Below are 18,403 nucleotides of genomic sequence, written 5' to 3' on the forward strand. Positions count from 1 at the left end.
TGCTTTAAATGTCACCAAAGGTTGTTTTGACTTTCCTGTATGCTGAGTCTGTCCTTGAAACCATCATATCCTTTTCGATGTCTTCACATTTTTCCTGCAGCCATTTCGTCTTAGCTTCCCTGCACTTCCTATTTATTTCATTCCTCAGCGATTTGTATTTCTGTACTCCTGATTTTCCCGGAACATGTTTGTACTTCCTCCTTTCATCAATCAACTGAATTATTTCTTCTGTTACCCATGGTTTCTTCGCAGCTACGTTCTTTGTACCTATGTTTTCCTTCCCAACTTCTCTGATGGTCCTTTTTAGAGAGGTCCATTCCTCTTCAACTGTACTGCCTACTGCGCTATTCCTTATTTCTGTATCTATAGCGTTAGAGAACTTCAAACGTATCTCGTCATTCCTTAGTACTTCCGTATCCCACTTCTTTGCGTATTGATTCTTCCTGACTAATGTCTTGAACTTCAGCCTACTCTTCATCACTACCATATTGTGATCTGAGTCTATGTCTGCTCCTGGGTACGCCGTACAATCCAGTATGTGATTTCGGAATCTCTGTCTGACCGTGATGTAACTTAACTGAAATCTTCCCGTATCTCCCGGCCCTTCCCAAGTGTACCTTCTCCTCTTGTGATTCTTGAACAAGGTATCCGCTATTACTAGCTGAAACTTGTTACAGAACTCAATTAGTCTTTCTCCTCTTTCATTCCTTGTCCCAAGCCTATATTCTCCTGTAACCTTTCTTCTACTCGTTCCCCTATAACTGCATTCCAGTCGCCCATGACTATTATATTTTCGTCCCCCTTTACATACAGCATTACCCTTTCAATATCCTCATACACTTTCTCTATCTGTTCATCTTCAGCTTGCGACTTCGGCTTGTATACCTGAACTATCGTTGTCGGTGTTGGTCTGCTGTCGATTCTGATTAGAACAACCCGGTCACTGAACTGTTCACAGTAACACTCCCTCTGCCCTACCTTCCTATTCATAACGAATCCTACACCTGTTATGCCATTTTCTGCTGGTGTTGATATTAGCCGATACTCATCTGACCAGAAATCCTTGTCTTCCTTCCACTTCACTTCACTGACCCCTACTATATCTAGATTGAGCCTTTGCATTTCCCTTTTCAGATTTTCTAGTTTCCCTGCCACGTTCAAGCTTCTGACATTCCACGCCCCGACTCGTAGAACGTTATCCTTTCGTTGATTATTCAATCTTTTTCTCATGGTAACCTCCCCCTTGGCAGTCCCCTCCCGGAGATCCGAATGGGGGACTATTCCGGAATCTTTTGCCAATGGAGAGATCATCATGACACTTCTTCAATTACGGGCCATATGTCCTGTGGATACACCTTACGTATCTTTAATGCAGTGGTTTCCATTGCCTTCTGCATCCTCATGTCGTTGATCATTGCTGATTCTTCCGCCTTTAGGGGCAATTTCCCACCATATTCGTAGTTAATAGTGTCTCCTCATTACATGGTAACAAGTAGGTGAATAACCAATGTCTTATCGAAAGAAACCAGTCTTGTTCTCTGTAGCAAGTACGAGGACCTCATTTTTCTCCAACTACTACAAAAAAATGTATGAATCCCATGACCTTTTCACGAATCATTATTTCGCTGTCTTCTTTACCTGGGTTGTACTGCGCCACTTGGCAAAACAACTTACAACTCGCAGGACAAAGCCAAACAGTTAATTTCTCAGGACTATCACAACAGTGGCTTGCAGTATTATGCTCAAGTAGTCTCCGGGATGACATTGTAAATCTCCGGGACTTTGTAGGTAGCACAGTGTTAACGAATTTCTCCACTGATTCAGTCCGAGCTTTAGTTAAATTTCCACCACTTCAGTCTTGTGTCCTCGGATTCTTAGACTACCACCACACAGAGTGCGTTCCTTGTATTCAGCAGCTTACGTAATGTGTTAAAAATTAGTAGTTAGTTTTGTAAACGCATTTTCTGGACGAGCAGCTGACCCGGATCAAAAAACTACAAGTGACTGTGGCTAAGAGAGTGGCTTCTCAACTGAAGAGAGAAATTTCAATTGATTTACTATTTTTCTAGTTTACTTAAGTCGTTTAAGAGTAGCGTTCGGAGGTTTCGCTTGACAAGTTTGAAGAACATATAAGCAATCGTCCTTATGAAACAGTTTTTGGTGAGTCCTCAATAAATTTGATGTTGCCTAAGTGCTGAATCTTAACTGCCATGTCCTCGGACGCATCATTTAACTGACCAAGTGATTAATATTCAGTTGAAGATAATTCAACCCCTTTAGTGATAAACTTGGTTAACAATAAATTTTGAGTTGATTAACGCGAAAAACATATTATGCTTGAATTAGTATCATTCTAACGAAATTTTGTTCCCTCTGTTTTTATGTTCGTTTCTTTAATCAGCAACAGAGACCTATTCCTGTTACTACCTGATGGTATTCAACCCTCTCGTCGCTTGATAAAGACAGTTAATTTAATGTTTAATTCGCTGTAACTCACTTTCGTGTTTACAGGTGACGAGCTGAAAGTAGACGTACGTAAAACGCACTGATACCCAAAGGTAAGCAGTGGCCGAGCGGTTCTAGGCGCTTGAGTCTGGAACCGCGCGACCGCTACAGTCGCGGGTTCGAATCCTGCCTCGGGCTTGGATGTGTGTGATGTCCTTAGTTTGTTAGGTTTAAGTAGTTCTAAGTTCTAGGGCACTGATGAACTCAGATGTTAAGTCCCATAATGCTCAGACTCATTTGATTTGAACCACAAGACACACTACCTTCATATATTATATTCCCATCATAATCTGCAACACAAATATGTTTGTGGAAGAGTATGCTAAACACATATACCCCTATTCCTCACACTTCATGGTACCTGGAATGTCCAGAAAAAAAGAATACTGAGCTTCTAACGTTCAAAGTCTTTGTTTATTACTACGTTAGCAGCCTAGTACGAAGTACAAGATGTTGACAGTAGATCGCTCGTTCGTTTGTCTCAGGTGGCTAAAAACTCTCGTTGTAGGACCTTGTTGAAATGATTTATTCTATTGTGAATGCTCCCAGCTGCGAGGTAACGCGCTTTCTACTTACAAAGGAAAATTTAAATTTTTCATTAAACGAAACTGTTTATGAGAGTGTTGTGATGCATCGTACTAATGCGTACAAGCGATGTCGTGGGTTTACAGGTGGCAGAGCGAATGTTTATTATGTACAATGGAGTGGCGTCCTTCAATTCTGACTGATGAGATGGTGAACAGGGCCAAAGAAATGAATGTATAGATCTCCAGATTTTTTCATTATGAAATGCTTCGTTTTAGAACATTGTGTGCGATGGGGTCAACATAAATATAAAGTTAACAGAATCGCATTTTACGTGTATTTCTCAACAACTGTGAAGTCCTTGACTGTATAGTGAATGGCGACGAAAAGTGGGTGGCCCGTTGCATCTATTGGAAGCAAAGAATAACAATAAGTTCCAACGTCCCCCCTATATGTTCTGAGACCATAAAGGAATTCTTCATTGAGTTTTTGCTCCAGTCGGAATAAATTTATGCTGCGTGGTACCGTGAAACAAAAATGTTCAAATGTGTGTGAAATCTTATGGGACTTAACTGCTAAGGCCATCAGTCCCTAAGCTTACACACTACTTAACCTAAATTATCCTAAGGAGAAACACACACACCCATGCCCGAGGGAGGACACGAACCTCCGCCGGGACCAACCGCACAGTCCGTGACTGCAGCGCCCAAGACCGCTTGGCTAATCCCGCGCGGCGTACCGTGAAACTGACACAAGAAACGAAAAGCTACGAATGGTGATACAGAAAAGAAGAATCGATGTTAAAGGATTATGTGCGCCACTACACAGCCAATGACGCAAAACAACAGCAGTGATTCGGTCTGGGCTTCATGTGATGTCACACCTCGTCTGCCCACCGCTTCCGTTAACAAATGGCACCCAATAACGGTGATGATGTCATACCGCCTGGTTTTGGAAGTACGTGACTCGATGCTACTTGGAAGTGTGAATCAGACGCTTCCAACACTGATTAATCGAACCTGTTTATGGGGACTTTGATGAATGGGACAATCATAAGAATGGGACGAGGCCGAATTAGACTTGATTTAAAAATGATCAGAAAAGAATATCCACCACTGAAGCCGAGAGTAAACAGTGCACTAGCGTTCTGGATCAATTACAGACGTTATAAAGCATTATTAAACGTAATCGTAGTGGAGAATATACTAAACCAAAGGCCGTATAAAAGAATAAATCCAGTGAAAATATCTGCCGGACCGGGACTCGAACACGGAATTCCCGCTTAGCCCGAGCGCCCGCTTTAGCATTTAGCTCTCCGAGCACGACCAGTTGCTAGACCCAAACTTCTACCTACATGCCGTCAACCATCTGTGTACAATCTACAGTCGTAATCCATTATGTATATTCCAGCACAGGGCACACATTTTATTTGGATTTCACTTGCCTGGTGTCGGCGGATAAATATGATATTGCAGTGTTTCTGTTACTCCGAATTACGATGCAATGTTCCTTAAGACATGCGTACATGTCAGAAGGGACTTTGCGTTGTAATTCTCAATAACACAGGCACTGCAAATATCGTCTTTATCAAGCATCGGTTAAACTAAAAGTTTCAAAACTGTAATCACTAAAGCCTCTATAAGAGTGAGACGAAGAAGGAAGAGAAATATTGTCAACGACAAGCATGGCACGTTACTTGGCCTGTAGACCGTAGCATCTTGCAACGTTGTAGAGACGACAGCTGGCGACAGTCCATAAGGTCCTCTGGTATGGACACAGACGGTACGTGTTGACGTTACGTGTTGACTGCTCCAGGACAGTGCCAGTAGTAAAGGTGAGAAACCCTGCTGCGTCCTGTTGAATAACACCGTACCAGAATGAAAACAGTAGACTACCAGGGTAGGCATTGTTTTCTCCTGGCACCCTAAACGACAGTTCCTACAAAAACCTACGTTCATCTTTCTTAACAGCATGGTCTGAGGGAGCCCTCCAGATGCGTTACGTTACCATTACCTAGATGATCCTAACCAGCAGCTAACTACCTTCACACTGAATGTATCTTTGCGCTTCTTGGGTCCTTCTTCAAACGAAGCAGTTTCTACAATGGTCGGTTCCATCTTGATGATCACCAGCATATACAGTATGAAAGCCATTTCCTTGAATGCTAAGCTGGGTCAGAAATTATTCTCATAGATAAGGAATGATACTATGTATGTCCCGTCTCATTCTAGTCTCTGGGATGGAAAAAAATAGGTATGCAGTTCTTTTTATTTTACTTTGTACCTTAAGTCCTTACTAAAATAGACGTAGCATCACAATCATTAACCAGCGCACCTGCAGGCCTGAACTGACACATTCAGATGATCATCTTTTCACTTCGCTTGAGTCCTTTTTTTTTTTCATCGCTTTTCTGACTGATTTGACGCGGTCCACCACGAATTTCTACCCTGCTCCACCACATTCATCGCATAGGAAGCACTTGCCAACTACATCTTCAGTAATTTTTTGGATGCATTCCAGTATCAGTCTTCCTCTAGTACCCTGACATCCTACCATTCCGTGCCTTTTTCTAGTCAGTGTTTACCATAAAGTCCATTCCTTGTTGATTATACAAACAACCTCATCATGGGATACCTCACCAGTCCACTTTATTTTCAACGTTCTTTTGTAGCAACACATCTCAAGTGCTTGGATTCTCTTCTGTTCCGGTTTTCCGACAGTCCACGTCTCACTGTCGTACAATGCTGTGTTCCAAACTTCATCAAACTAAGGCCTGTTTTTGATACTAGTCGACTTCCCATGCCCAGGAATGCCCTCTTTGCCAGTGCTAGTCTGCTGTTTATGTCCTCGTTGCTCCGTCCGTCATGGATTATTTTGCTATATGAGCAGAAGATTTGCTTAACCATCTCTACCTATTGACCCCAGTTCTGATGTTAGGTTTCTTGCTGTCCTCAATTCTGCTACTTCTCATGCCATTCGTCGTCCATTTACTCCCAAGCTATAGTCTGTACTCATTAAACTGTTAATTTTCTTCAAAACATTCTCGTATTCACTTTCACAAGGGAGAGCAATATCTTCACCAATATTATCAATGATATCCTTTCATCTTGAATTTTAATGCCACTCTTGAACAGATCCTTAATTACCGTCATTACCTCTTCTACGTACAGACTGCAGAGTAGGGACAAAAGACTACACCTCTGTTTCACACCCTTTTTAATCCCAACAATCAGTTCTTGGTCTTCCGCTCTTGTGGTTACTTCTAGGTTCTTGTAGATATTGCATACTGTCTGTCTTTCCCTATAGCGTATCCCTACTTTTCAGAATATCCAATATCTTACACCATCTGACATTGTCGAACGCTTTTTTTTCAGGTAGACATGTTGTTTATGAATGGAAAATGATTCTCTACGATGATGATTTCCAGATCGCCGTTATACGATGGGCCAAAGAGACGAAAGGAGACTTTTCTAACGAATATGTCTGAAAGCTCATCCCTCTGGTAACAAACAGCATTTACAATAATGGTAGCTTTGTATAAAAATCGTATTTGATGTATTTGATGCCCTTCTGTGGGTCAGCCAATATTTCAAAGTATATTGCCTTCCGATTTTTAATCAAGCCAGTGCTTTTAATTTCTGGGCCCACATAGTACCGCACGTGCGATTGTGTCATGCAGAATGTCAACCGTAAGTCCATCATGATTTTTTTTAGCTTTTCGTGCCCTCCCAATATGTTATTTAACAGAGAACATTCAGCATAAGTAGTCTCAAATCTTTACAGCTGAAATCTTGATCGGAAGTAGTCATTGTGGTTGAAATACGTGTAGGGCTGTATGACGTAACCTGTGGTTCTGTACTTGAGTACCTCAGGAGAGAGACAAAATAAACTAACAAATGGTTCAAATGGCTTTGAGCACTATGGGACTTAACTTCTCAGGTCATCAGTCCCCTAGAACTTAGAACTACTTAAAACTAAGGACATCACACACATCCATGCCCGAGGCAGGATTCGAAGCTGCGACCGCAGCGGTCGCGCGGCTCCAGACTGTAGCGCCTAGAACCGCTCGGTCACTCCAGCCGGAAAATAAACTAACAGCGGGTACCAACTAAACTTAGCTGCAAGGCTGATTTTTTTAGTGAGAGTGACATTTTGCGTGACGCACACGGCATACAGTGAGTTAAAACTGAGATGGAAATTCGCTTTTGAATGGCTAAAAAGTAGTAATGAGGGATTCAGATAATGAAGGACATTGAACCTGTCAGCATATACTGAGATTCTTGCTAGCTTAAATCGAAGTCAGAGAGATCTCTTTAGCATCGTGATTATTTTCCTTTACGTGCTACAAAATCTGGGATCTTCCAACAGCAATGAATATCAGTGACGTTGCTGAAAAGCGTGTCTTATAGTCGCCCCACAGAAGCTTCTCACCATGTTTACTACATGTGGGCTATTACCTCTGCCCCAAACTAAAATTTCTTGAGAATGGTACCAAATTGAGGGAATAAACTGAAGAATTCCAGAAAACTGTGTGTGACTAACCTAAGTCATTTCCGAAGGAAGGATTTTCTACATTGTGAAGAGATTGAACTCACGCAAAATGGAAAGTGCTCAGTTGAAATACACAGTTAAAACCCATACAATACTAACGTTGAGTGTCTTCCTTTCGTCATTACTCATGGGCAGTACTGAACACAGTGACACAAGGTAGCGTTCTCTAATAGCCTGCTCGCAGAATATAGTACACTGACTCTGTGTCTGCCGAGGGGGAGAAGCATTTCACGAGGCGCATGGAGCTGGGAACCGAGTCAGCTCGTGCTTCCTGTTGCGCATGCCCGTGACGTCACAGTCCGCCTCAGCAAGGATCCCCTGAGAGCTAGACGGCCCGCAGCACTCATCGCATCCCGCTGCAACGTCAATCTCTCCGCTAGCAGAGAGTAAGAGGCGCCCATGTCTTCTCAGGGTCTCACGTTCTCTTAAAATTTGGTTTTTCTGGCTCTCATAATCTAAACATGATCAGTATCAGAAAACATCCACAATTATTCGCAAGGTAAACAGTTTTAATTTAGATTCACAATCATTTGCATAAGGTGAGATTATAGAAAATCAATTGTCAATTATAACCATAGAAATGTGACGTAATTAACCCCAAGCGTTTTGGTGTCTCAACGCTTCCGTTTAGGCCGTTGTGAACTGCGTATCAAGCAAATAAGAACTAAAAACGGGAAACAGGAACTACAGAATACATCCAGCTTCGATACCTCTGTGGTTTCTTTGTGTTGCAGTGTACTGAAATTTGGAACTATATAGGGACTGATTTTTTTATTAATATCTCATCCCGTCGATCCAGAGGATGAGGATGGGCTGGCAGAGAAATAATTGTCCAATTGTCAGCCTGAAGCGTCTCAATGATACACAGTACCCAAAATGACGCCAATATATATTACTGAATTTGTTGGTATATATATATGAAGTCTAAAAATTCGACGTTTTTAATTCTTTGATCTTGGAAAAGAATGTCTCCCACAAAGATGTGACATTACAGAGGGTTCATGGTTTTTAACCAGGGCAAACACATGGTACCCATTTAAATATGTATACTTTGGTATATTTTGTCTACAACATGGAAACGCCAGAGAGGGCATGGCATCTAGGGACGTCCCTTTGAGCAGTTCTCATGCCACGGAGTCTCTAGTAGCTCTTAGTCTGCTGCTCATGACAGTGTAGCTCACATTGAGATGGCGGTTGTAGCCGGTATGATACTCAGGTTGACCTACAAGAAGGGATACTGTGTTAGTGGCTAATGCATCTCTGGTAGCATCGAGACGGTGCATACCGCTTTCTAACAGTGGCTGAAAATCACATAGAAAACGTTAACAGCTGAAATAGTACAAATAAAATTTTTGTCTTAAATGTAATCTAACGATATCTCATATGGAAACCGTCCGTTTCTCGTAGAGCAACGTGTTTATTCTCGAAATTTTACCCTTTCAATTGTGTTTCATGCTTTGACGAACATCCTTCGTTTTCTAATTGCTTAACTTCTCATGGTCGGGTTTCACAGTCATGTAAAACTTTTTAGAGGTCAACATATTCGCCGTTCACTGAAGAAATAATTTATTTCAGAATAGCAGTTTCGGTCTTTGGGTCATTTTCGAGTGGTAATGTGAAAGATTTTGCTTCAGCACATATCACACTTTTAAACCCTCTGGCACGTATACACGTCATCGTGAAAAATGACTTTTCACTGTGGAAACACAATGCAACTTGGTGTGCAGAGGAGCCGGGCACCTTGGGCAGTCAACGCTCAAAGTAGGCCTCTGACGAAGCTGTCGTGGCCATCCCCTATCCGCAGGACAGACGGTGTCTTTTCTCACAGGTCAAACAAGAAGGCAACCGCTATCAGATACGTGGAAGAGTAGGTTCGTTATTGCTGTAGCGCACGGAGCTGCCGATTGTGCCTTAGTGGCCCGCAGTATATGGAGAGAAGCTGGAATCTGTCAACGGATAGTGTGGGGTGAAAGCAACAAAAAAACATCGTTTTCGCAACTTCTAGCTGCAGTTACTTGTTTGGCGACGCCCAGTGTCAGTGGAAAGCGTCGGTATGTTTCTCGTTAGAAACAAATGGTTTTTAAAGCGGAATTTTACATGCATATCCGATAAAGGGTTCAGATTAGACCTATATTTCTTTTGTCAAAATATATTAACAAGGACAGTAACAAAGCAGTGAGACGTACGCCGCCCTACCATACATTGTCTGCAACCACAGCACAGCACTGGTACTCAGTTACTGCTGGAGTACTGGTTATTTCTCCTGTTTCACTATATCTGTTAATACATATGGATGGAACAAATTGAACCATGTCAGCTCGTTTTCTGAGCCGTTATGACTTTGCTTACTGGCGCAATCCGTTTTCTTTTTACGCCTCCTTATAGTTGGCTCTTTGGTTAGAGGGAGTTGGAGACAGGTTTCTGACGGACGGTGGGCAGTGAGAGACAGAAACGTGTGACGAACGCTCAGCGTACGATTGCGAGATCTGATCGGCGATTGCTCAACCAAGTGGGCGGCTGTTTGTACAGGGTGTTGGTGTAGGCTGCGCGGGATTAGCTGAGTGGTCTCCGGCGCTGCAGTGATGGCCTGTGCGGCTGGTCCCGGTGGAGGTTCGAGACCTCCCTCGGGCATGGGTGTGTGTGTTCGTCCTTAGGATAATTTAGGTTAAGTGGTATGTAAGCGTAGGGACTGATGACATTAGCAGTTAAGTCCCATAAGATTTCACAAACTTTTTTTTGTTTTTTTTTGTGTTGGTGTGGAGTATTGCGCTCTACGCAGTAGCGCTCGATTGACTATCTGGATTTGGGAGTGACTGTCAGCTGATGGGGGCGTCGTGATAACGTTGATTTTCTCTGGTAACCATTCGCCCGACCTTATTTTTGAGTAAGGTACTTCTGATTATCGGTTTTTGCACATGTGCTCCGGTGCTGAAATTGCTCCTGTTACGCTGCTTTGCCCACTGTTCCCAGCCACTCCGTCATTCCGTGCTCAAGGTGCTAAATCGCTTCCCCCCCCCCCCCCCTTCCAATGTGTGAACTCTCTTTACGGCTATTTGAATATATTTAAACTGTGTTTTCCTTTTTATCGCGATTTGTTGAGCGTTTCGGTGATCTTTGTCATTATTGCTTGGGTGTGAAATGAAGTTATTGTAATATGTTCTAGGGCATCACATATATTAGTGATCACGGGTAGAATATCGTGCCTGACCCTTAAGGTGGTATGTTCTCGCTTGCCCTACTTGTGCGTGAATTGTAATAACGCCCATGGTCGTGATAAGCAAGTGGCAGCGGCCCTATGGATGTTGACTAATTTCCTCTGCTGTCGAATTGTCTTGGTGAGACCGAGCACCTCTCTTAAATGAAGGAATTTATTTTTTTCGGTTGTATATTTCATTACTTCTGTGATCTCGTGCTCAGGTATTAGCGCTCAAGTATGCCTTGCTGCTTCTTTATTTACTTACGCAAACTGTATATTTGTGGGCCTTGTTAACATTTAGCTGCTTAATCAAATTAATTGTTATTACCGTTAAACGATTAACCGGTTAACCACCTTCGTTTTAATCATGCAGTCACTGTAACAGATACTGGTCAGTGTCTGAGGCAAGATTTGCGTTTGGTATTGTTATGTCGGACCTTGAAAATTTACTTATTTTGTATGCTCCGTCTTGCATGAATTATAAGTCTGTTTGTTTGCCGTTGGCCGTCTGAGTTGTTGGTAGCGTTGGAGCCGTTGGTTCCGGCGTGTTACCCCACCATTCGCCGATTCACCGGACGTGGTGAGTCCACGCCGGCCGAGTACGTGTGTGAGGCGTGGTGTTCCGCCCCCTGTTTTGCGGTAGCCACTGATGCGGCGCGGCCTCTTCACTTGCCACGCCATCACTCTATAAATAAAGTTCTTAATACATATGACATATAAACAACAGTGTAATTCAAAGTGTTCGCTGCCTTAAGACGTCCTAGCGAAATCTTGCCTTCGCCAGTCCGGCAGTGACTTATTACTACTGCCTTAAAATTTGCCTTGATTCGGAAATCTTTCAATTCTTTAATTATGGGTTGCTGAACCCGTAAATTTCAAAATCGTTGAAACCTTTCTTTTCCAAAATTTCTACTGCCCAAACGGCGTTCCCAATCTTTTTATCGTAATCATGAAAGTGTAAATTTTAAAATACTGCTGCCTTTCCCGTTTGGAAAACTGATTATGGCAAAGAGACCCTCCAGACTGGTGATATACTAAACCTGTACTCGTATATCTTACAAACTTTGATATCGTTCGTGTTTGGGACTGTGGTAACGCCTAAGGGGCTTCTGATTGTCAAATGCTGAACTAGGAAAAATTTTTAACATAGCAACCTTCCTGTTTGAAAATTTCTTAATGTCAAAGAGATCCCCCAGTCTTGTGAAATGCTGAATCGGTAATTTTTTTAAAAGAAACTTCAACTTATTTTTAATTGTAATCTTCAACTTGTAATTTGTTTCTAAATAAGGGCCACGTTCCTTGGTTGAAGTTCTGTCTAATGAGCAGTTGTCGAATTGCTACGGTATAGCTCTTTCTGTGATTGCTGGGAAGTCACATTTGCCTAGTAGAAATTTTACGTGCGCCTAAGGGATTCTCGAGTTCAATTTTTACGAATTACAATTTTTTAATTTAAAAACACATTACTTGTCCTATACAAAAAATAGCTGCAACTGGTAAAAGGGGTATTTAAACCGCCTTGTGTAACTTGTGTTAATTTGTCTTAAACTTCCTGTTCTGTCATCTCAGATATTTATTATTGATTTGCATGTTATTGATGTTTCAAATACATCTTGTTAAATAAAGGGTTACAAACTACTGGAGGCAACTAATGTCTTTCTGTAAACTGTGAGCGTACAAGCCGTGGGAGGAGATGAAAGCAGCAGTTTTCCGCCCCAGAGCACGTGGCTGACAGCTGCTACGAGGCCGTGGCGAGCGGCTAGCGATTACGCGGCCTTGGAAAAACCCGAGCGGAAACTTGACAGGCGAGCGCATGGCCGTGTTTCTGCGCTTGGAGGAATTTATATGCCAAAGAAAAATTGATAAACACTGAAGTAAGAGTGACATGGAGGTGCGGGTTGGCACTCATAGTTAGAAAACGTGAAAAGCTAACTTATTCAGACGTGCCACAAAAATATACATAACTGGCCATTAAAATTGCTACACCATGAAGATGACGTGCTACAGACGTGAAATTTAACTGACAGTAAGAAGATGCTGTGATATGCAAATGATTAGCTTTTCAGAGCATTCACACAAGGATGGCGCCGGTGGCGACACCTACAACGTGCTGACAAGAGGAAAGTTTCCAACCTATTTCTCATACACAAACAGCAGTCGACCGGCGTTGCCTGGTGAAACGTTGTTGTGATGCTTCGTGTAAAAAGCAGAAATGTGACTTTGATAAAGGTCGGGTTGTAGCCTATCGCGATTGCGATTTTTCGTATCGCGACATTGCTGTTCGCGTTGGTTGACATCCAATGACTGTTAGCAGAATACTGCATCGGTGGGTTCAGGAGAGTAATACGGAACGCCGTGCTAGATCTCAACAGCCTCGTATCACTAGCAGTCGAGAGGACAGGCATCTTATCGGCATGGCTGTAACGGATCGTGCAGCCACGTCACGATCCCTGAGTCAACAGACTGGGACGTTTACAAGACAACAACCATCTACACGAACAGTTCGACGACGTTTGCAGCTGCATGGACTATCAGCTCGGAGACCATGGCTGCGGTTACCCTTGACGCTGCATCACAGACTGGAGCGCCTGCGATGGTGTACTCAACGACGAACCTCGGTGCACGAATGGCAAAACATCATTTTTTCTGATGAATCCAGGTTCTGTTTACAGCATCATGATGGTCGCATCCGTGTTTGGCGACATCACGGTGAAAGCACATTAAAAGCGTGTATTCGTCATCGCCACACTGGCGTATCACCCTGCGTGATGGTATGGGGTGCCATTCGTTACACGTATCGGTCACCTCTTGTTCCCATTGACGGCACAGTGAACATTACATTTCACATGTGTTACGACCGGTGGCTCTACTCTTCATTCGATCCCTGCGAAACCCTACTTTTCAGCCGGATACTGCACGCCCGCATCTTGCAGGTCCTGTACGGGCCTTTCTGGATACAGAACGTATTCGACTGCTACCCTGGCCAGCACATTCTCTAGATCTCTCACCAATTGAACACGTCTGGTCAATGGTGGCTGAGCAACTGGCTGCTCAAAATACGCCAGTCATTACTCTTGATGAACTGTGGTATCGTGTTAAGGCTGCACGGGCAGCTGTACCTGTACAAGCCATCCAAGCTCTGTTTGACTCAACGCCCAGGCGTATCAAAGCCGTTATAACGGCCAGAGGTGGTTGTTCCGGGTACTGATTTCTCAGGATGTATGCACCCAAATTGCGTGAAAATGTAATCACATGCCTGTTCTACTATAATACATTTGTCCAATTAATACCCGTTTATCATCTGCATTTCTTCTTGGTGTAGCAATTTTAATGGCCAGTAGTGTATAATAGCTTAAAAGTTACTGTTGTGCCGGCCGGTGTGGCCGTGCGGTTAAAGACGCTTCAGTCTGGAACCGCGTGACCGCTACGGTCGCAGGTTCGAATCCTGCCTCGGGCATGGATGGGTGTGATGTCCTTAGGTTAGTTAGGTTTAAGTAATTCTCAGTTCTAGGGGACTGATGACCACAGCAGTTAAGTCCCATAGTGCTCAGAGCCATTTGAACCAAGTTACTGTTGTCTTCAAAATTGTCAACTTGCGAAAGTTCAAAAGCTAATATCTCATCAATGATTTGGCCTATTAATATGAACGAAGTGTTAACGGATGTGGCTAGAAGAGCTGCATCGAGCAGTCATAGCCGATTTAGCAGAATATGTACCATATCTGAATGATAGGTCGGGATATGGGATTCAACTGAGAGAAACTGTGTTTTTAGTAATAAATAAATTTAAAGAAATGAAACTAGCGGCAGCATTCTAAAGCTGAAAGAGGTAGATGAGAAAGTAAGCATGTATTTTTATTTGATTATTTATGTTTAGAATAAAAAATCCGAGAAGAGCAAAGTCACGCTCAACAACATTACTTGTAAAGACACAGTGGCAGATACCAAAAAATGGACTTTAAATTGTTATTTCCCGGATAATTTAGATGTTTTTCATTGTATCATATGCACCTTCCTGTTCAGTTTTAGAATATTCGTAAATTTTTCTCAAATATTGTTCTGAGTTAGGCAGCCGTTCCGAGGGTGTATAGGGCAGCCATCTTTGAAGAGTTAGGAGTGTGTGCGACGCTAAGAGGTGGACGTGTCGCCCGGCTGGGGTATTGTTGGGTGGGCAGCCATGTCCTAGGGGTAGGAAACTACCCCTAAACGCGGAAGAATCAGCAATAATCAACGTCATGAGGATGCAGAAGGCAATGGAAACCACTGTATTAAAGACACATGTGTATCCATAGGACTTGTGGCCTGTAATTGATGAAGTGTCATGGTAACCTCTCCATTGCAAAAGATTCCCGAATAGTCCCCCATTCGGATCTCCTGGAGGGGCCAGCCAAGGGGGAGGTTACCAAGAGGTAAAGATTCACTAATGAACAGAAGGACGACGTTCTACGAGTCGGGGCGTGCAGCGTCAGAAACTTGAAAAAAAAAAAAAATCGGAAAACGGAAATGCAAAGGCTCAGTCTAGATGTAGTAGGGGTCAGTGAAGTAAAATGGATAGAAGAAAAGGATTTCTGGTCAGATGAGTATAGGGTAATATAAACAGCAGCAGAAAATGTTATAACAGAAGTAGGACTCGATATGAATAGGAAGGTAGGGCAGAGAGTGTCTCACTGTGAACAGTTCAGTGTTCTTATCAGAATCGACAGCAAATCAACACCGACAAAGATAGTTCAGGTATACCTGCCGACGTCTCAAGTTAAAGATGGAGAGATAGAGGAAGTACACTAGAATATTGAAAGGGTATTATAGTATGTAAAGAGGGATAGAAATCTAACAGTCTTTGTGGACTGGAATGCAGTTGTACGGGAAGGAGTGGATGAAAATGTTACAGGAGAATATGGTCCTGGGGCAAAGAATGAGAGAGGAGAAGATGTAACTGCATTTTGTAGCAAGATTCAGCTAGTAATAGCGAATATCCTTTTCAAGAATCACAAGAGGAGGAGATATACTTGGAAAAGGCCAGGTGATACGGGAAGATTTCAGTTATGCGAGGTGCATTCAAGTTCTAAGGCCTCCGATTTTTTACTCCGGACTGGAATGAGATAGAAACATCCGCAATGTTTTAAATTGAGGCCGCGTTCATTGTCAATACGTCCCAGAGATGGCACCACCGGACAGCAGATGGAATTTTACCGCCAGCGGCGAGATTGAGAACTGTTTTAAATTCTTAAAATGGCGACGTTTTCCTTGCTTGAATATCGTGCAATCATTCGTTTTCTGAATTTGCGTGGTGTGAAACCAATTGAAATTCATCGACAGTTGAAGGAGACATGTGGTGATGGAGTTATGGATGTGTCGAAAGTGCGTTCGTGGGTGCGACAGTTTAATGAAGGGAGAACATCGTGTGGCAAGAAACCGAAACAACCTCGCGCTCGCACAAGCCAGTCTGATGACATGATCAAGAAAGTGGAGAGAATTGTTTTGGGGGATCGCCGAATGACTGTTGAACAGATCGCCTCCAGAGGTGGCATTTCTGTGGGTTCTGGGCACACAATCCTGCATGACGACCGGAAAATGCGAAAAGTGTCATCCAGGTGGGTGCCACGAAAGCTGACGGACGACCACATGGCTGCCCGTGTGGCATGTTGCCAAGCAATGTTGACGCGCAACGACAACATGAATGGGACTTTCTTTTCGTCGGTTGTGACGTGGATGCCATTTTTCAATCCAGAAACAAAGCGCCAGTCAGGTCAATGGAAGCACACAGATTCACCGCCACCAAAAAAATTTCGGGTAACTGCCAGTGCTGAAAAAATTATGGTGTCCATGTTCTGGGACAGCGAGGGCGTAATCCTTACCAATTGCGTTCCAAAGGGCACTACGGTAACAGGTGTATCCTACGAAAATGTTTTGAAGAACAAATTCCTTCCTGCACTGCAACAAAAACGTCCGGGAAGGGCCGCGCATGTGCTGTTTCACCAAGACAACGCACCCGCACATCGAGCTAACGTTACGCAACCGTTTCTTCGTGATAACAACTTTGAAGTGATTCCTCATGCTCCCTACTCACCTGACCTGGCTCCTAGTGACTTTTGGCTTTTTCCAGCAATGAAAGACACTCTCCGTGGCCGCACATTCACCAGCCGTGCTGCTATTGCCTCAGCGATTTTCCAGTGGTCAAAACAGACTCCTAAAGAAGCCTTCGCCGCTGCCACGGAATCATGGCGTCAGCGTTGTGAAAAATGTGTACGTCCGCAGGGCGATTACGTCGAGAAGTAACGTCAGTGTCATCGATTTCGGGTGAGTAGTTAATTAGAAAAAAATCGGAGGCCTTGGAACTTGAATGCACCTCATATTACAGCATGGTCAGACAGAGATTAAGAAATTTAATGCTGAATTGTAAGGCATACCCAGCAGCAGATATGTAGTAGTGATGAAGAGTAGGGTGAAGTTCAGGGCATTAGTCAGGAAGAATCAACATGCAAAGAAGTGGGATACGAAAGTACTAAGGAATGACGACATATAGTTGAATTTCACTAAGCCTCCATGAGGGGGAAGGTTTGTCTGTTGTGATAGAAGAAGAAAGAGGAGTCGATTTAGAGGAGATGGGGGATCCAGTTTTAGAAATACAATTGAAATGAGTTTTGATGGACTGAAGGTAAAATACGGCATAAGGGATGGATAACATTCCATTAGAATTTCTAAAATCATTGGGGGAATTTGCAACATAACGGCTATTTACGTAGGTGTGTAGAATTTATGAGTCTAGCGACATACCATCTGACTTTCGGAAATACATTATCCACATAATTCCAAAGACAGCAAGAGCTGACAAGTGCGAAAATTATCGAATAATCAGCTTAATAGCTCATGGATCCAAATTGCTTATAAGGATAATATGCAGAAGAATGGAAAAGAAAATTCAGGGTGCGCTAGACGACGATCAGTTTGGCTTTAGGAAAAGTAAAAGCATGAGAGAGGTAATTCTGACGTTGCGGTTAGTAATGGAAGCAAGACTAAAGAAAAGTCAAGCCACATTCATAGGATTTGTCGACCTAAAAAAAGTGTTCGATAACGTAAAATGGTGCTATGTGCTCGCAATTCTGAAAAAAGTAGGGGTGAGCTATAGGGAGAGACGAGTCATATACAATGAGGGAATAATAAGAGAGGACGACCAAGAACGTAGTGCCGCATTAAGAAGGGTGTATGATCAGGATGTAGCCTTTAGCCCCTGCTATTCTATGTGTACATCGAGGAAGCAGTGATGGAAATAAAAGAAAATTTCTGCGGTGGAATTAAAATTCAAGGTGAAGGGATATCAATGATACGATTCTCTAATGATTTTGGTATCCTGAGTTAGAGTAAGGAAGAATTGCGTGATCTGCTGAACGGAATGAACAGTCTAATGAGTACAGAGTATGGGTTGAGAGTAAATGGAAGAAAGACGAAGGTAGTGAGAAGTTGCAGAAACGAGAACAGCGAGAAACTTAGCAGCATCAGGGCGGATGGTCTCGATGCAGATGAAGTTATCGAAATCTGCTACGTATGCGGTAAAGAGCCAATGGCAGACGGAGTAAGGAGGACATCAAAACCAGACTTGCTATGGCATAAGACGCATTCGTTGGCAAGAGAA

This window comes from Schistocerca americana, chromosome 1, assembly GCF_021461395.2.
Source record: "Schistocerca americana isolate TAMUIC-IGC-003095 chromosome 1, iqSchAmer2.1, whole genome shotgun sequence".
NCBI classification, from domain to species: Eukaryota; Metazoa; Arthropoda; class Insecta; order Orthoptera; family Acrididae; genus Schistocerca; species Schistocerca americana.